The following is a 13,849-nucleotide window of genomic DNA, read 5'->3' on the forward strand; positions in this document are numbered from 1 at the left end:
GGATGGTAGACAAAGCAACTTCTTAAGATGCGGAGTCATTTCAATTGCCTGCCTTCTAAACCACTAAGATATGATATATCTTTTTTAAAAAAAAAAAAAAGAAATCCCACCATCTACAACTGGCCGGGGTACCTTTAATTAGTTTGCCTAGTGCCCTGGCAGCCACTGAGCCTGAGCCCTGAGAACCACCAGGAATGGGAAGACGTTTGGCTAGTGTGTCTACAGCAACGCTACAAGGACTGGATGACGTATATAATATGCTGGACTTCTACACTGGATAGGACCAGGATGTGTGCAATGCATCTGAGAGCACATATACGTTGTTGTAACAGCTCCATACGCAGTTAGTGTTGATGTGCACTCCCTCCTTCAGTACGTTGCATCTCATTAGCAGTCTCTTTCCGTGGAGTGTAAGAAACTCCTTTTGACCGGGGCATGTTGTTTACTTCCAAACCTGTGTACAGCTGGCATAAATCCCTCCAGGCTGTGGTCAGAGCTGGAAGTTGGCCATTAATACAGGCTTCTTCTTTGTCATGATATAGACTTAAAGAAAAGAAAGCAGGTGCCCTCCTGGCATTTTATAAAGAGTCATTCATGAATACAAGATACTGCATTTTGCATATTAGTGTGAGTGCCAATATAAACCCAGCTGTGTGCAAAATAAAGTGAAATATGTATTTCAAAAACTAGGCCACAGCTTTTCTATGGTGCAATCTGAAAGCATTTGAATCAACTTTGCATATGCATAGCCTTTTCTTTTAAAATTATATTTTTCCTTGGGTTTTTTCTTTCCTTTTTTTTTTTTTTTTTTTTTTTTAATGTGGTGATTTTGTAACACTTCTCCCAAGGTAATAAGACAATAACATGAGCACAAGCTGAGGAAAACATAGGCAGATGCCACAAAATGCATCTTGAAAATGCACCTCTGCGGCAACTTTCCATCCTCTTCTCTGGTCCCAAACTGGAGCCCTCCTCTTGTACTGAGCTGCGATTCTCTTCTTCTACATGCAACTGTCTCTGAGAAGGTGGTCAGCAATTTTGCTTGGGATTTTGTTATATTTTAGACCAAACTCTGTAAACCTAAAAGTTCTTTAATGCTACTTTTTGATCCTAGAGGTTGAATAAAGTGGGTTTTTAGGATCCCTGGTATACAACTGGTACTGGGTGATCTTTGTGCTGAGGGGAGGAGAAATAAGAGGGGGCAGGGGAGTGCAGGGGAAGTAGAAGAGAACCCTCTGGACTACGGTGGAGTTTTACCCACCATAGCAGGTAACATCCGCCAGGCAGGTAACATCAGGAGTCATCTGTTTTGTGGGCCTGAGTGTAACTTGCCCCTTCTTGACCCCTGTATACTTACTTGCTTTTATCATGTTCGCAGATAGGCAACTATTTTAAGAAACACTTGTGTGGAAATAAAAAAGATCTGTCCAGGTTTTTTTTGGTCAGGTAATTATTAAATGCAGATGCATTTGGTGGCTGCAGTGAAGGCAATGTTTGTTTTCCAGTAGTTATAGGTGATGAGTGGTTGTGAGATGTTACAGCTTGCACCAAGTTTCAGCACTTCTTCCAAGGAAAAAAGAAACTGGCTTCTCATTGCTGTGGTCCTGTGATACCCTGCTCCAATACAAATAAAAAGAGGTGAAAGAAGGAATATAGGGAAGGAAATGTTCTCCTTTGACCTGTTAGGCTGGGGGAGTTTGCCCATAGATTAAACCCATAGATTAAGCTGGAAGAGGTCATTTGTACAGCAAATTTGGGTATCCGCTGCCCAGCCCCTGCTGTGGGAGCCACAGTTTCAGGACTGCAATAACTTGCACGTGGCTCTACGGATTCACCTGAAGGGCTGTTCCAGTCCCAGGGGGTGAACAGGGAGGCAATGGCCTGCCGCTGAGCCCCTCGCGGGGACCTGCGCCAGGGACAGCTGAGGGATAAACAGGCGTTCTTCCCGTTTGCCCCCCAGCATCCCCTGCCTTCTCCTCTGCACGGTTCAGGGACAGGAGGGATCATTGCTGAGGAGCTGATGGCCTAGGCCCGAGAGTCTGGCTGTGAATGAAGGTGAAAATGCTCTCATTTCATAAATGAAGATATTCAGGTGCTGCACCAAACTGCGTACCAGGGTCACAAAGGGAATTGGCGATGCAGCAGGAACCTCTGCACCACAAGCTACGCTTCCAGGTTCTGTAATCCAACCTGCAGATGACACTACCTTCTTTTTTTTTGTGCACTTCTCTTACATCCCATAATGGATCCATCTGCATTCATATGCAGTTAAAAAGTCTGATCTGATGACAATTCATTTCTCTGCAGCGAATTGTGACTGACAGAGTGTGGCGCTAACAAAACCAGAGGAGTTTAAAACTGCGTGTGTGCACTTGTGAAATGAAGACGTGGGGATTCAAGATGCACTGATAATAGAAATTAATCTATGCAGAACTATATCTGATTTATTTTGATCTATGGTTAGCAGTGTTTTGTTTTAGTAGGATTCTTCGTTTTTTGCTAACAGGTGCTTGGCTTTAACAATATTCTTTCACTGTTTGGTTCTGGTAGATTTAATAGCATAGTTGCTACATTGAGTTTAGATGGCTTATCCTGTATATATTTAGAGATAAGAAGTTCACTTAGGTATTAGAGAATGCTTCTTGTATATGCACCATTAAGCATAGCACATCTGCTCCTGAACTAGCAATCAGCAGAATATTGACAAAAGTTATAAAGAAATCTTTTTGTTCATGTGAACACACGTTTATACGTGAGGTTCTAGATGCTTACATGACGAAAGAAGTAGCTCCAAGAGCTGTAAATTAAATCCAAATTCATATTGTGCTTGGGTGAAATACGAGTACTGATCTTGGTTAGAAAATGTTGTAGTTGAAGTGGGTCAAAAGAATTGGTGATAAAAAAAAATCATCTTACAGCAAAGTAAGATTTATGTTTTAGTTGCAGTTTCTGCTTTTAAGAGAGAAAGTGGAGCTTGTTTTCTAGTATATGGGAGCAAGCTGAATAAACAGTAAGTTTTGAGAACAGCGAACAGGAAAAATGAAATATAGACTTTCACATATTATTTACTTTAACTGGAGAGTCAGGCCTCTAAAAGTAGCCTTCAGAGCAGTAATCAAAGCACAACATTGTTTTTCTTAAAAAAAACCCCAAAACCAAAACAAAAAACCTAAGTGCTTTAAATAATGGGGAAACAGTGAAAACTCCTGGACTGTCTGGGAAAGAAGGGGAACAGAATGACCACATTGCTAACACTCACCAGCTGGTAACCAAAACCAAGGAGGGAGCAGTGAAAACAAAGGGGATTCATCAAAATCGTCGGGTTATCTAGTCCTTATTCATACCAAATGTAACGCTTTATATTGCAATTAACAGAAAAGTGATTAAATCTTTGAAACGTGGAGATGAGCCTTTCAGACATGCAGGTGGTTCTTCTGAAATGCCTGCTGGTGGAGGAGAGATCTGTGTGTATGTATATGCATGGGCAGCTCGACTCCCACCAAGCAGCTCAAGAAAGCTTTTCTGCGCTATTTATATACTTTATGGCAGGCTGTTTGCTTTATAAGAGGAAAAGCTGATTCATGCTGGTGTGGAAGCTGATTGTGCTGCCAATGGGAGAGGCAAATTTGAGGTACATGAGGATAATTAAGCAGGAGATATGTACGATTCAAAAATATGGATATGTTTTTCTAAATGAGACGTTTGCGTGTTAGTGTGTGGGGCTCAACTGCAGGTGTCACTGTTAGATCTAAAATAATGGTTTGCTCTTTGACTACTGCTGTCACAATAGACTCTCTTTTTCCTACCAAAGTCACACGTATAGTAATGTAAAATCTAGAAAATGTGTAGTAAACTGTAATCAATTCAAGCCCTGTGAGTGTGTCTGTGTGCGCATGTGTGCTTGTGTATGTACTGAGGGGGTATCTATACTTTAGGTGTATATCTGTGCGTGTATACACCCCACCAAGAACTATCTCAGTATCTTTACAATAAGCTCAAACATCTCTACGAATTAGACTTACAACTTTTAGTCTGAATGTTTTGAAATCCTCCCATGCTTTGGGATGGGTGTTTAACTTCCACTGACCCTTAGCAAAGTGATGATGAAATCTTTAATACAGCTGTAGAATGTATAAGCGTTAACATGGGGATTTGATAGCGAGCATCTGAAATTGTTTACGGTAATTTGCAGTAGCTCAGTAATTCCATTCTCTGCAAATGAATTTGCTTGGGTTTATTTGTGGTTTTTTGTTTGTTTGTTTGTTTGTTTGTTTTAAATAGTCTCTGGCTTTTCCGGGGGGGGGGCAGGGGGAGAAAACAGGCCTGATTCTTCCATGATTGTTATTCAGATAATGAATAAAGTGCTGCAAGTTTACTCTCTCTCTTTTTCACTTCTTTCTTTTCTCTTTTTTTTTCTTTGCTCTTTTTTGAAGAAAAAAGAGAGAATGAAAAAGAACTGAAAAAAGGGATTTAAAAAATCTTAGCAAAATCTTCCCCTGTGCCTAATTTGAAACTACAACATACTGTTTAGAAAGTGAGCAAAAAATATGATTCTGAGTGTATTTTGGAGTAGCTCCCCAACAGCTTTTTAAACAAGAAATTTTAAGAGAAATGCAATATTCTCATTAAGTACCAATCTCCACAGCCTGTTTTTCCCCACCTGGATACTATGCCTTCAAAGCTGGTAGTCTGGTACATGACACTGATTAGCTCACTATATTAACGTTTATGATGCTTTGTTGTTTTTTTCTTGGCGGTAGCTTTTCCTAAGTATTTATGCAATTTTATAAAGTATAGCCCTAATCTAGATCACTTTATTATTTTATTCTCAATTTTCACTTTTAAAAATGTTGTGTTACGCACCTATGTAGGAATTTTTTGTTTCTTCTCAAATCCTGACAAATGCTTTTGGTAAAGCAAATGTGTTCGTGAGATTGAAAAATACTCTTTCCTCAAATCAGACAATGGAGTTTTTCACTTGCACAAATAAATGTATATATCCCTGAATAAGCTCACTCTAATTGAATCCTGAATGTTCTGGAGGGATTTAGCCCTCCCTTTTTAATTTTTCTCAAAACAAAACCTAGAAATGAGAAAATATTTTGAGGTGGGAAGGAAAGGGAGGGGGAATAGAAAAATAAAGTAAATAAATTTTTGAATAAGAATGACCCATGTACTGTGACCAGAGGGCAAATGCAAATGCCTGTTTTCAAACACAGACTCGTGAATTCTTATTAGGGGTTCGTGACTGTGCCTCCAAGCACATCATTACATATTCATAAGTGTGAGGAAAATAGACTCCTTCCACATTCAGGTGTGTTCAACTAAATGCTGCCCCTTTAATCTTAAAGAACAGCTCATTTGGTCTATTTTCTTCAGTTCACAAAGTGTTAAGGGAATATGAGATAAAAGATGCACACACACAAAAAGAAAAAGAAGCAGCAATATTCCACAAAGATCTTTTTAGTGTCAACTTAAATGCACACAAATAGCAGATGATGATCTCTTTTATTGGACTAACATTTATCCAGTAATATCCACACACTTTTAAAACCATTGAGACCTCCTCTTCAGGTGTTCATTTGAATAGAAATAGCTGAATGAGTGTTTTTATAATTGATCCCCTGAGTACTGAATGTCTAGTGCTGCATAACCAACATTTTTCCCATTGCTGATTTTTTTTCCAAATTGCTACTCTGCAAAATTAGGATTTTGTATAGTTTTGATAAGAAAATTAACCTCCCAAATGCCAGATCCCCTTAATGTTACTTAGGAACTGGTGTGAAGGTACAACCGAAACTCTTGGTCTCAAATATATTATTTCATGTATGTGAGGGGAAAAAAATCTTTTCTTCCATAAAATTACACAGGAACTAGAGCTCCCCCGCTAAAAACAGGTTGAAAGTTCTTTGTTTTGGTTGAGTTTTTTATCGCTGTCCCCGAGATAAGAAGCTGTCATCTTTAGAGTGCGCTTAATGAAATGCCTTTGTTTTCAACAGCAACACAGAAACTTCATAGTACTTGTTTGCTATTGTTTGACTTTTACGCTGCATGAAAAATCTGACATATTTTCAACTTTTCTTTTTATCTTTAAAGTCACCTTTAGAAGATTTCTCTTGCAACATATATTGTGTGTCATAAGAACTAAATTTTCCAGAGACACAACCAGGTACAACGTATACTTCTTTTTTTTCTTTTATTTTTGTTTTTTTAATAGGAAAAAAATACTTAGGTAACGCTTGCAATTTTGGACATGGATTTTAAAAAACCTGATCTTGTGAAGACACAGAGCAGCTGAAGTTTAACAGCATGCATTACAGGTGGCTGTTCCTTCAGTAGCCCCTTGAAGGAAATGGAATTCCTAATTGATATGAAATCACTTTGTAGCAGCAACACCTGAATAGTAGAGAGAAAGGGAAGAAGATATGATAATGACTGTGTGATAAAACCGGTTAGCATTCGTGTGCCATAGTAAACACTCATGAGTATAAAGAAAATACTAGCTAGCCACTAGAGATATCCACTTATGTTCATGATACAACCACTACAAACTCTAGTTCTATCGAACTAGCATCAAGCACAAGATCCATCTTTAATTAATTTAATCCTGTAGAGCTGAGACTCATTTTATTTGTGACTGTGCAGAGAGAAATTACACTTCCATACTTGCCTTGAACTTCAACCTTATCCTTCCCTATCAGTCATATTGAATAACACAAAAGCACATGCTCTGAAATTCATGTCCTGTTTTTTTTTTTTTTCCCAAAGATTATTCAGATCTTCCTACATGTGGCTCACTCAATAAAAAGCACAAAAAATGCCTCCCCCACTCCTCCTTCTTTAGAAGAGTGATTTCTTTTGCAGAGGGGAAGCAGCTTATTAAATCAAAAGTCTTTCTCATAACGAGTAAGAAGCATGGAAATTCTAGAATAAGGCAGAAAGATTTCTTTCCTGTCCTTGGTGCAGGAATGAACAAACCATGCCCCACTGAGGGCCATACCTAATGCACACAGGAGAGCGTATTTTGCCTTTTTTTCCCCCTTTAAAAGTGTGCTTTGTGGAAATTACATATTCTGCATGTGCTACTAGTGCATAGCTACTTTTTATATCAGTAACCCATTCCAGATGCTATGCAGGTGTCACGGTACAGCATGCGACCGAAAAGGCAACTGCGCACGCTTCTGGGATCAGCCCAGTAGTGAGGGTGCCGAAGTGCTCCTTGTGATGGATTCATTTCCTGAGTTCAGCTCTTACAAGGAACAATACAAAAGTTCTTTTAAACTTTTTTCTTTTTTCAAAGAAACAAGGGCAGAACCATGACCCAACCAGGGGAAGCAGCCAGTGGCGAGTGCTTCATGAACCTTTAAAACAGCACAATTTCTAGGGCAGGAGTGCTGCTTCTCACCTTGGATGACCAGACTCAGTGTGAAGTTGTAGTATCGCTGCATAAGGCATGTGTCAACGTTTGTAGCATCTCTGATACAGCCATGAAAATACGTGGATTGGAAAAAACACTGTGTGCATCTTGGTGGCACATCTTTAAGGTGCAAACAGCTCCAGCTTTCATGCAAGCCTCTAATTGCAGGCCCTAGCTGTGGTTCTTCTCATGTACAGGGATGCAGGGAAGAAAGTTCCTCACCTGCCATTTCAAAACAAAACAGTATCTCTCACTTTTTCCTTCCAAAAATTAGGAAAAGCTAAAGGAGTGCAAGAGATAAATTCTAAGATCTAAACGAAAAAATTGCTGTGCTTCCCTTTACCAGCAGGCTGCTGAAAGGCTATCTGTGCCTTTGGTCCAAAACAGGCCTTTTGCTTTGGGATGTGTCCCAGGGAAAGGTTTGCTTTCTCCCAAATTCTCAGGTCAGCCCTGTGTGCAGGAAGAAGGGTGGCGAGAAATAATTTTTGCATGTCAATTAAATATGCAGAAGATTTTCGCTGAGGGAAAAAAAAAGCAAAATTTTTTTTTCTTTTTTTAACCATATTCTCAAAAAAACAAATATAAGGCTTTACCTACGTTAAAACGGGAAACGTATCAAAAGGATGTGTAAAAGTCAAGTCCTGATATCTGTGTGAAGGAGAACCTGCAGCCTCCCAGGTCTCTCCTCCCCTAACTATCTCCGTAGTTAATTGTGCCACTGGCCTTCCTCACCATGGCCAGCCTTTTTTCCTGCTTTGGAAGAAAAACTTCAGGAATAACATAGTTCATTTTGACTTACAGACTAAACACTGCCATGCTTCGTAGAGAGCAGTTATTATCTCTTTAGATTTCCTCTTATCCCTATGGTCATCTGTCAGTCTTTAAGCCCCCTGGTTTGTTATTCATAATAGAGATCCTGGCCTGAGCAAATACTCATTTGTAAGTTTGAGAATCTCTGTGTTTAAAAAAAAATATGACTGGTAATTTGCAGGCATATAGTAACATTGTAGTTACACATAAAGTTAAATTTCATGTTAAACTTGGAACTATCTCCAGTTCACTGACAGGGAAGTGCAGAGAATAATATGGGCAGCCTCTTCAAATTGGCCAAACAATTTTGTGATTTTTTTTTTAAACTGCCCAAATTAGAAAGATTTCAGGCAATATTTCTGTGCATTGCACAATTTTGTTATTTCCAACTGAATCTGTGCATGGTCTGACTTCTAAAATATAAGGCCTTCAGTGCAAGACACAAAAATCAAGACAACTCTCAAATAGTTTTTTACACGGCTCTTCCTCCCAATCTTACCCACATGAGCTCCTACCTTCTTTGGAAGATTACTGTTATGCCTGCTTCCTATTTTTTTTCCCTTCAATATTTCTGTTTTCTCTCGCACATAAGAGGAGAGAATAAGAGAATTAAATGTCAAGAATTATCTCATTTTAATATGTGGGATTTCTGTGATCTGAGCCTGCTGCCAGCCTACCATTCAGCATAGCCAAGTTCCTGTGTTTTATCGCTAGCTTTATCAACAAGGCCTTTGCTAATTCTTCACCGTCTACAAACACAGTCCTTATTATTATTATTTTTCCTACTCAAATCCAGCCCAATAGTTCAGTTCTAGCATGAAAAAGCACTCCTTTGGCATTAGGTTTCAAAGTTTCAGCATCTTGTTGCCCTTTGCTATTCTTGGCTTGCATTAACTCATTCTGCTGCCTTTTGACTCACCTTATTTTCCTTTTATGAATTTTACTCCACTGATTGAGTTCCTGACTCATCTTTTGTGCCTTTTACTCTGGTGTGGAAGAGAGGATGGATCTCCTATATGAATATTTCCTGTGCCAGGCCATCTTCCTCTGGTAATGGAATTGCCCCTTGCTGTGACTGAACAAGGGAGTTATTTTCCACCCTCCTCCCTATTACAAAGTCACTTCTAGCTCTTAATTCCACCTTCCTCTGCTTCTATCGTGGATTTATCTTTCTTATGGGCTAATAATAATAATACTTACCTGCCTCTCAGGGGTGTTGTGAAGATTAATTAGTTAATGAGCTCCAAAGATTAAAAGTGCTGCATCATTGCTAAATATTATTGTTGTTCTTATCCTGTATAGATTGAACTCATCAATATCAGTATTTCAATTATAAATCTCACTCTACCATTTTTCAATTAGGCCCACTAGATCACGTTATCCATCACTCACTCTACCTTCTTGTTCCTCTGGCTTATTTCTACCTTTCTGCTTTTGAGAATAGACACACAATGACCATATGTTCCTGTAAATAAAGGATTCACCTTTTGTTTCAGAATGCTCCCATCTCTTTTTATTATTAGAGTCCACAGCGGACTCTAAGCAAGGTGATAGTTCCTGCTTCTTTATCTGAAGTAAAATCTCCTTCAAAGTCTGTTGCATTACCTACTGAAAACAGTACCCTCAGCAGAAGGTCTGTAGGAAGTCACATAACCAACTGGTCTCCAATACCTCTCTCCTGTTGGATCATCATCGTGAGCTATGTTTTTTGCCTTCTTTTAGCAGTTATCTTTGAATCCGTGAAACCTTCCTTTGCTCCTATGGATTGCAGTGGATCTGCTGAGTGAAACAAGAAGTAGGAATTCCCCAGAACTCTTCAGCTCATCCAGAAACTCCTCTTGCAGTGCTGCTGTCATGGAAGTTAGGAAGTACCATGCCTCGTTATTTCCTCCAACTGTATTGGAGACGTGCCTGACTGCACTCTTTGACCTGAGTCATCAGTCAGCACCACTGCTTTTTTTCTTGTTTATCTTTTCCCCTTTTACCCATGGTTCATATTCTGTCTTTGGATGCTGCTCAGTCTCATATTCTCTAAAATGTGCTGAAAAGATACCTTGGGAATGTAGATTTGCCTGGGACTCTGGGTCACATAGTCCATCTTTTCATCTGTTCCTGTCTCTATTTAATCTACACTACCCTGCTTCAGAAAACATGACGACTGTTGCATAAAAAATGATCCTCAACCTTAACTCCTACAAGGTCCCTTGGTACAGATAGCAGAACACCTAAAGCGAGGGCCACCGTGCTGTAAACATGGCGGGGAGGCCAGAGGTGCTCTGGTTTGGGCACAGGGTTTCCCTTTGCTCCAGTGTGTGGTTTCTGGTGCAGCAGGCAAGGATTGCTCGGGAGCAACTCCAAGATTTTAATTTCTGCTTTGAGGCAAATCTGCATCTCTCTTGAAATCTGTAAAAGCGAAATCATTCCCACCACCCTGAATGCACATGTGGGAGGGGACACAAATTTGGAACAATCATCAGAGGCGTTTGCCTATTTACATCCCAGGCAAGCCCCCTCAGCCCAGGACTACAGTCAGTCTTGGCCGCCCTCTCTCACTCTCCTCGGAGCTGTTCCACTTTGTACAAATAATTGAATAGTCATTGGGCCTGAGAGAGGGAGATGTCTACAACACCTCTTGCAGTAAGGGAAGAACATGATCAGCCCAAACTGCTTGCAAAGAGCTTCTAAACTCAACAAACCCTGTCAGACATCTTAACTCTTCCGTCTCATGTCTAGACCTTGGGAAGCATAATCTTTCTTTGGAGAGGCGTTGTCAGATCAAGCAGAAATAATGCTGGCTGAGCTTAAACAACAACCATATTTGATATTTTCTGCTGATTGAGCTGTCCAGTTGACTGGAAAGGGCTGACAGCAGAGAGAGCCCTGGTCTGAGCAGAGCAGCTCCCAGGCCAGCTGGCGAGGGAATGGGTCTGCGCCAGGTAATTATTGCCTAGTGCAGAGGTCGAAAGCCTCAGAGAGGCTGATGTACTAATGAAACACAAATGGGACATCTGTGTTCAGGAGTTCAGCAAAGCACAGAAAACAGAGCTTTGCCAGGAATATACGTACTACTGAAAGCAAACTCACTTTCTTGAGCTAAGGGAAACCCACTGAAGAGTAAAGGCATAAGAAAGCCTTTGGCAAAGGACTTCTTTTTGTGCACAACAACTTAAAGGTTTCTAGTGATTGCTCTAGACATTAGAACATTACAGAGGGGAAATGGGTGCATCTGAATGGCATGATGCAAGGTCACATGTGGATACTAAGGAGGGTTGAGAGAGGCAGTAAAAGAAAAATCGACGTAAATGAGGTTACTGGGAGTCTTTACCGACATGAAAAAACTATGGTACTGGGTGGGTGGGTTGTTACTTCCAAATGGCTGTAGTTACAGATACAAATGTTAGCATATGAATTGAGGGTCTGATTTTTTGTGCCTCGCACAGCCATGTCATTAGAGCTTCGTTTCAAAAGTTTCTCTGTTTAACACTGGGACAAAGTGGACATATTAGATATATACACATGTATATATTTGTAAAAGTATAAGAGAGCACTTTCTGCAAAATAACTACCAGAAGGCTCAGGGCACTGACATTACTGAAATAACACTGTCATAGTCACATTTAAGTGGAGACGTAGGGCACGTATCAGAGAAAAGGATTTCGAGTTAAAGCCTGCATATCAAGAACAGCCTCTCAGACTGGCCAGGACTGATTTGAGCAGTTCCTTAGGGCCTCTCTGTCAACTTAACTTTGCTTGTGTTAGGGGATGTTAGTCACCCATTCTGGAGGTGCAGGATAGTTGGGTGAAGGGGGAGAGGCTGTGAGGCAGGGAGCTGAAATTCACCTTTTTGACTGGGAAACAAAGTTTAATAGCAATAACCTTCAAGTCTCCGCAAGCTTCACCAAAGCGGGGAGGGAAGGAGGTGCGCTGAGGTCTGTGCAGGCACGTCCGTGTCCTTGGTGCAGCCAAAGGCATGCAGGCACCTGTCCTGCTACTCCCAGCAGTACACAAGCTGGGTGGGAAGCACCAGGGCTCAGGGACAGGTCTGTGCTGGCCACCATGAAGCTTGAGAGACAAAAGGCCCCAGGTGCTGCTTGGTCTCACCAGCAGCTGGGCTTCAAGGGAAGGGAACCAGCTGGGCTTCAAGCACTGGTCCCCATGTGAGCAGCTGGTCAGCAGGGAGAGAAAGCCAGGCTTATCCGTGCCCTTTCCCAGCTTCCTTCTCTTCCACTAAGTTAGCAGTGAGGAAGGAAAAAAATTAACTTAGCTGGAGCTGCTATACCTGTATCTCTCCTAGCCACAGAGAGCCTTGCTGTGTCCCCCTACCCAAAGTTATCAAGGTACCCTCAGAGCAGCAGGACTTGGAGTTAGGTGTCCTCTTCTGCAGAGAAAAAGTCAGTATTTCTGATGTTTGGAGGAGGTTTAGTATGCCCTCAGGTTGTCCCTGTGAAGGTGAGTACAGCAATTCTCTAATATTTCATTGCAGTGTCAGTGCTGGATGTGAGCCGATGTCTGATGCAAGATGAATCTAGGACCTTGTGGCTTGGAAGCGAGAGTGTGAATGCTGGCACAGAGGTCCTGATTATGAAATGTCATGAAAGAACTTTGCTCAAAAGTGGTCTCTAAAAATAAATAACAGCAAGAGTAGCATACGGGTTTCTTTTACACCTTCCGGGTTGCTGGCTCTGAAAATTTTCATTTTGCCCGTAACTATTTGATGACTCATTTTAGAATTAATGCCTCCAAATATGAAGAATGTATGCGTATTTTCTCCATGATATAAAGATTATAATCAACAACAGCAGGGCAGAGCATTCGTAGCACAGGGAATCTCAGCTGGAATTGGCTGGTGCCGTGACACTGCCTCAGGCTGTGACCTGGTCACATCCCTGTAGCCAGGCAGAATGAGGCTCCCAGGGAAAATACACGCTGGTTTTGGTGCTTAACAAGGGCATTCTTCCCATCCAGAAGCTGCTAATTCTCCCCCATCACAGAAAGGACTCTGTGGCTGGCTTCTGTGTGAGGCACAGCCAGTGTCTTTAGCACTGACATCTTATGGTATTACTTGTAAGAATGGAGGCATTTGCTGTGTCCTCCTACTAGCCGCCAATTTAGGTAATTATGTTCAGCATATCTAAAACTTTCTCCTGTTTTCCTAACTGCATGTAGTATTCCTTGTCTTCTGTGGTATGTTGCTATATCATGTTCGTTTGCCTTGTTTGAACGTTGCAGATCTTCAACAGCATTAACAACTTCATTTCAGTGATGGGTGAATCATATGTATTTAAAATTAAACATCAGTTTACTGAACGTGGTTTGGGATCCTTGGCTAAAGGTGCAATTTTTATGTCATCTGTTATTGTAAAAAATCCCACCAACCTACACTTGGACAATGTAATGGGGCAAGTAATGCAATGCTGCATTCTGCCACCGCTTTTAGACATTGCTTGGATTCCTTTCCCATGATTCTCATATTACTAGCTGTTGTCATTCAGGACTTTAGGAGATTGATCAGTTATGCTTAGTGATTTACTTTGATCAGCTGCCCTAGCCTGCTTCTTGCACACTGTGAATGCTGGCTGACCGCTATAGCAAGCTTTTGGTTACTACATTTATGTCTATTTG

General features: G+C 40.9%; 1 protein-coding gene across 1 annotated transcript in view; it reads left to right on the plus strand.

The window, feature by feature from the left end:
• PAPOLA (poly(A) polymerase alpha) overlaps window positions 1-13,269 on the plus strand; it is a 69,858-nt gene extending 56,589 nt beyond the window's left edge. Inside the window, exon 13 of the transcript XR_007766583.1 lies at window positions 13,259-13,269. The gene's annotated coding sequence lies outside the window, so the exon portion shown is untranslated. The remainder of the gene's footprint in view (window positions 1-13,258) is intronic.
• The last annotated feature ends 580 nt before the right edge of the window (window positions 13,270-13,849 follow it).

This window comes from Gymnogyps californianus, chromosome 5 (assembly GCF_018139145.2).
Source record: "Gymnogyps californianus isolate 813 chromosome 5, ASM1813914v2, whole genome shotgun sequence".
In the NCBI taxonomy this organism is placed as follows: Eukaryota; Metazoa; Chordata; class Aves; order Accipitriformes; family Cathartidae; genus Gymnogyps; species Gymnogyps californianus.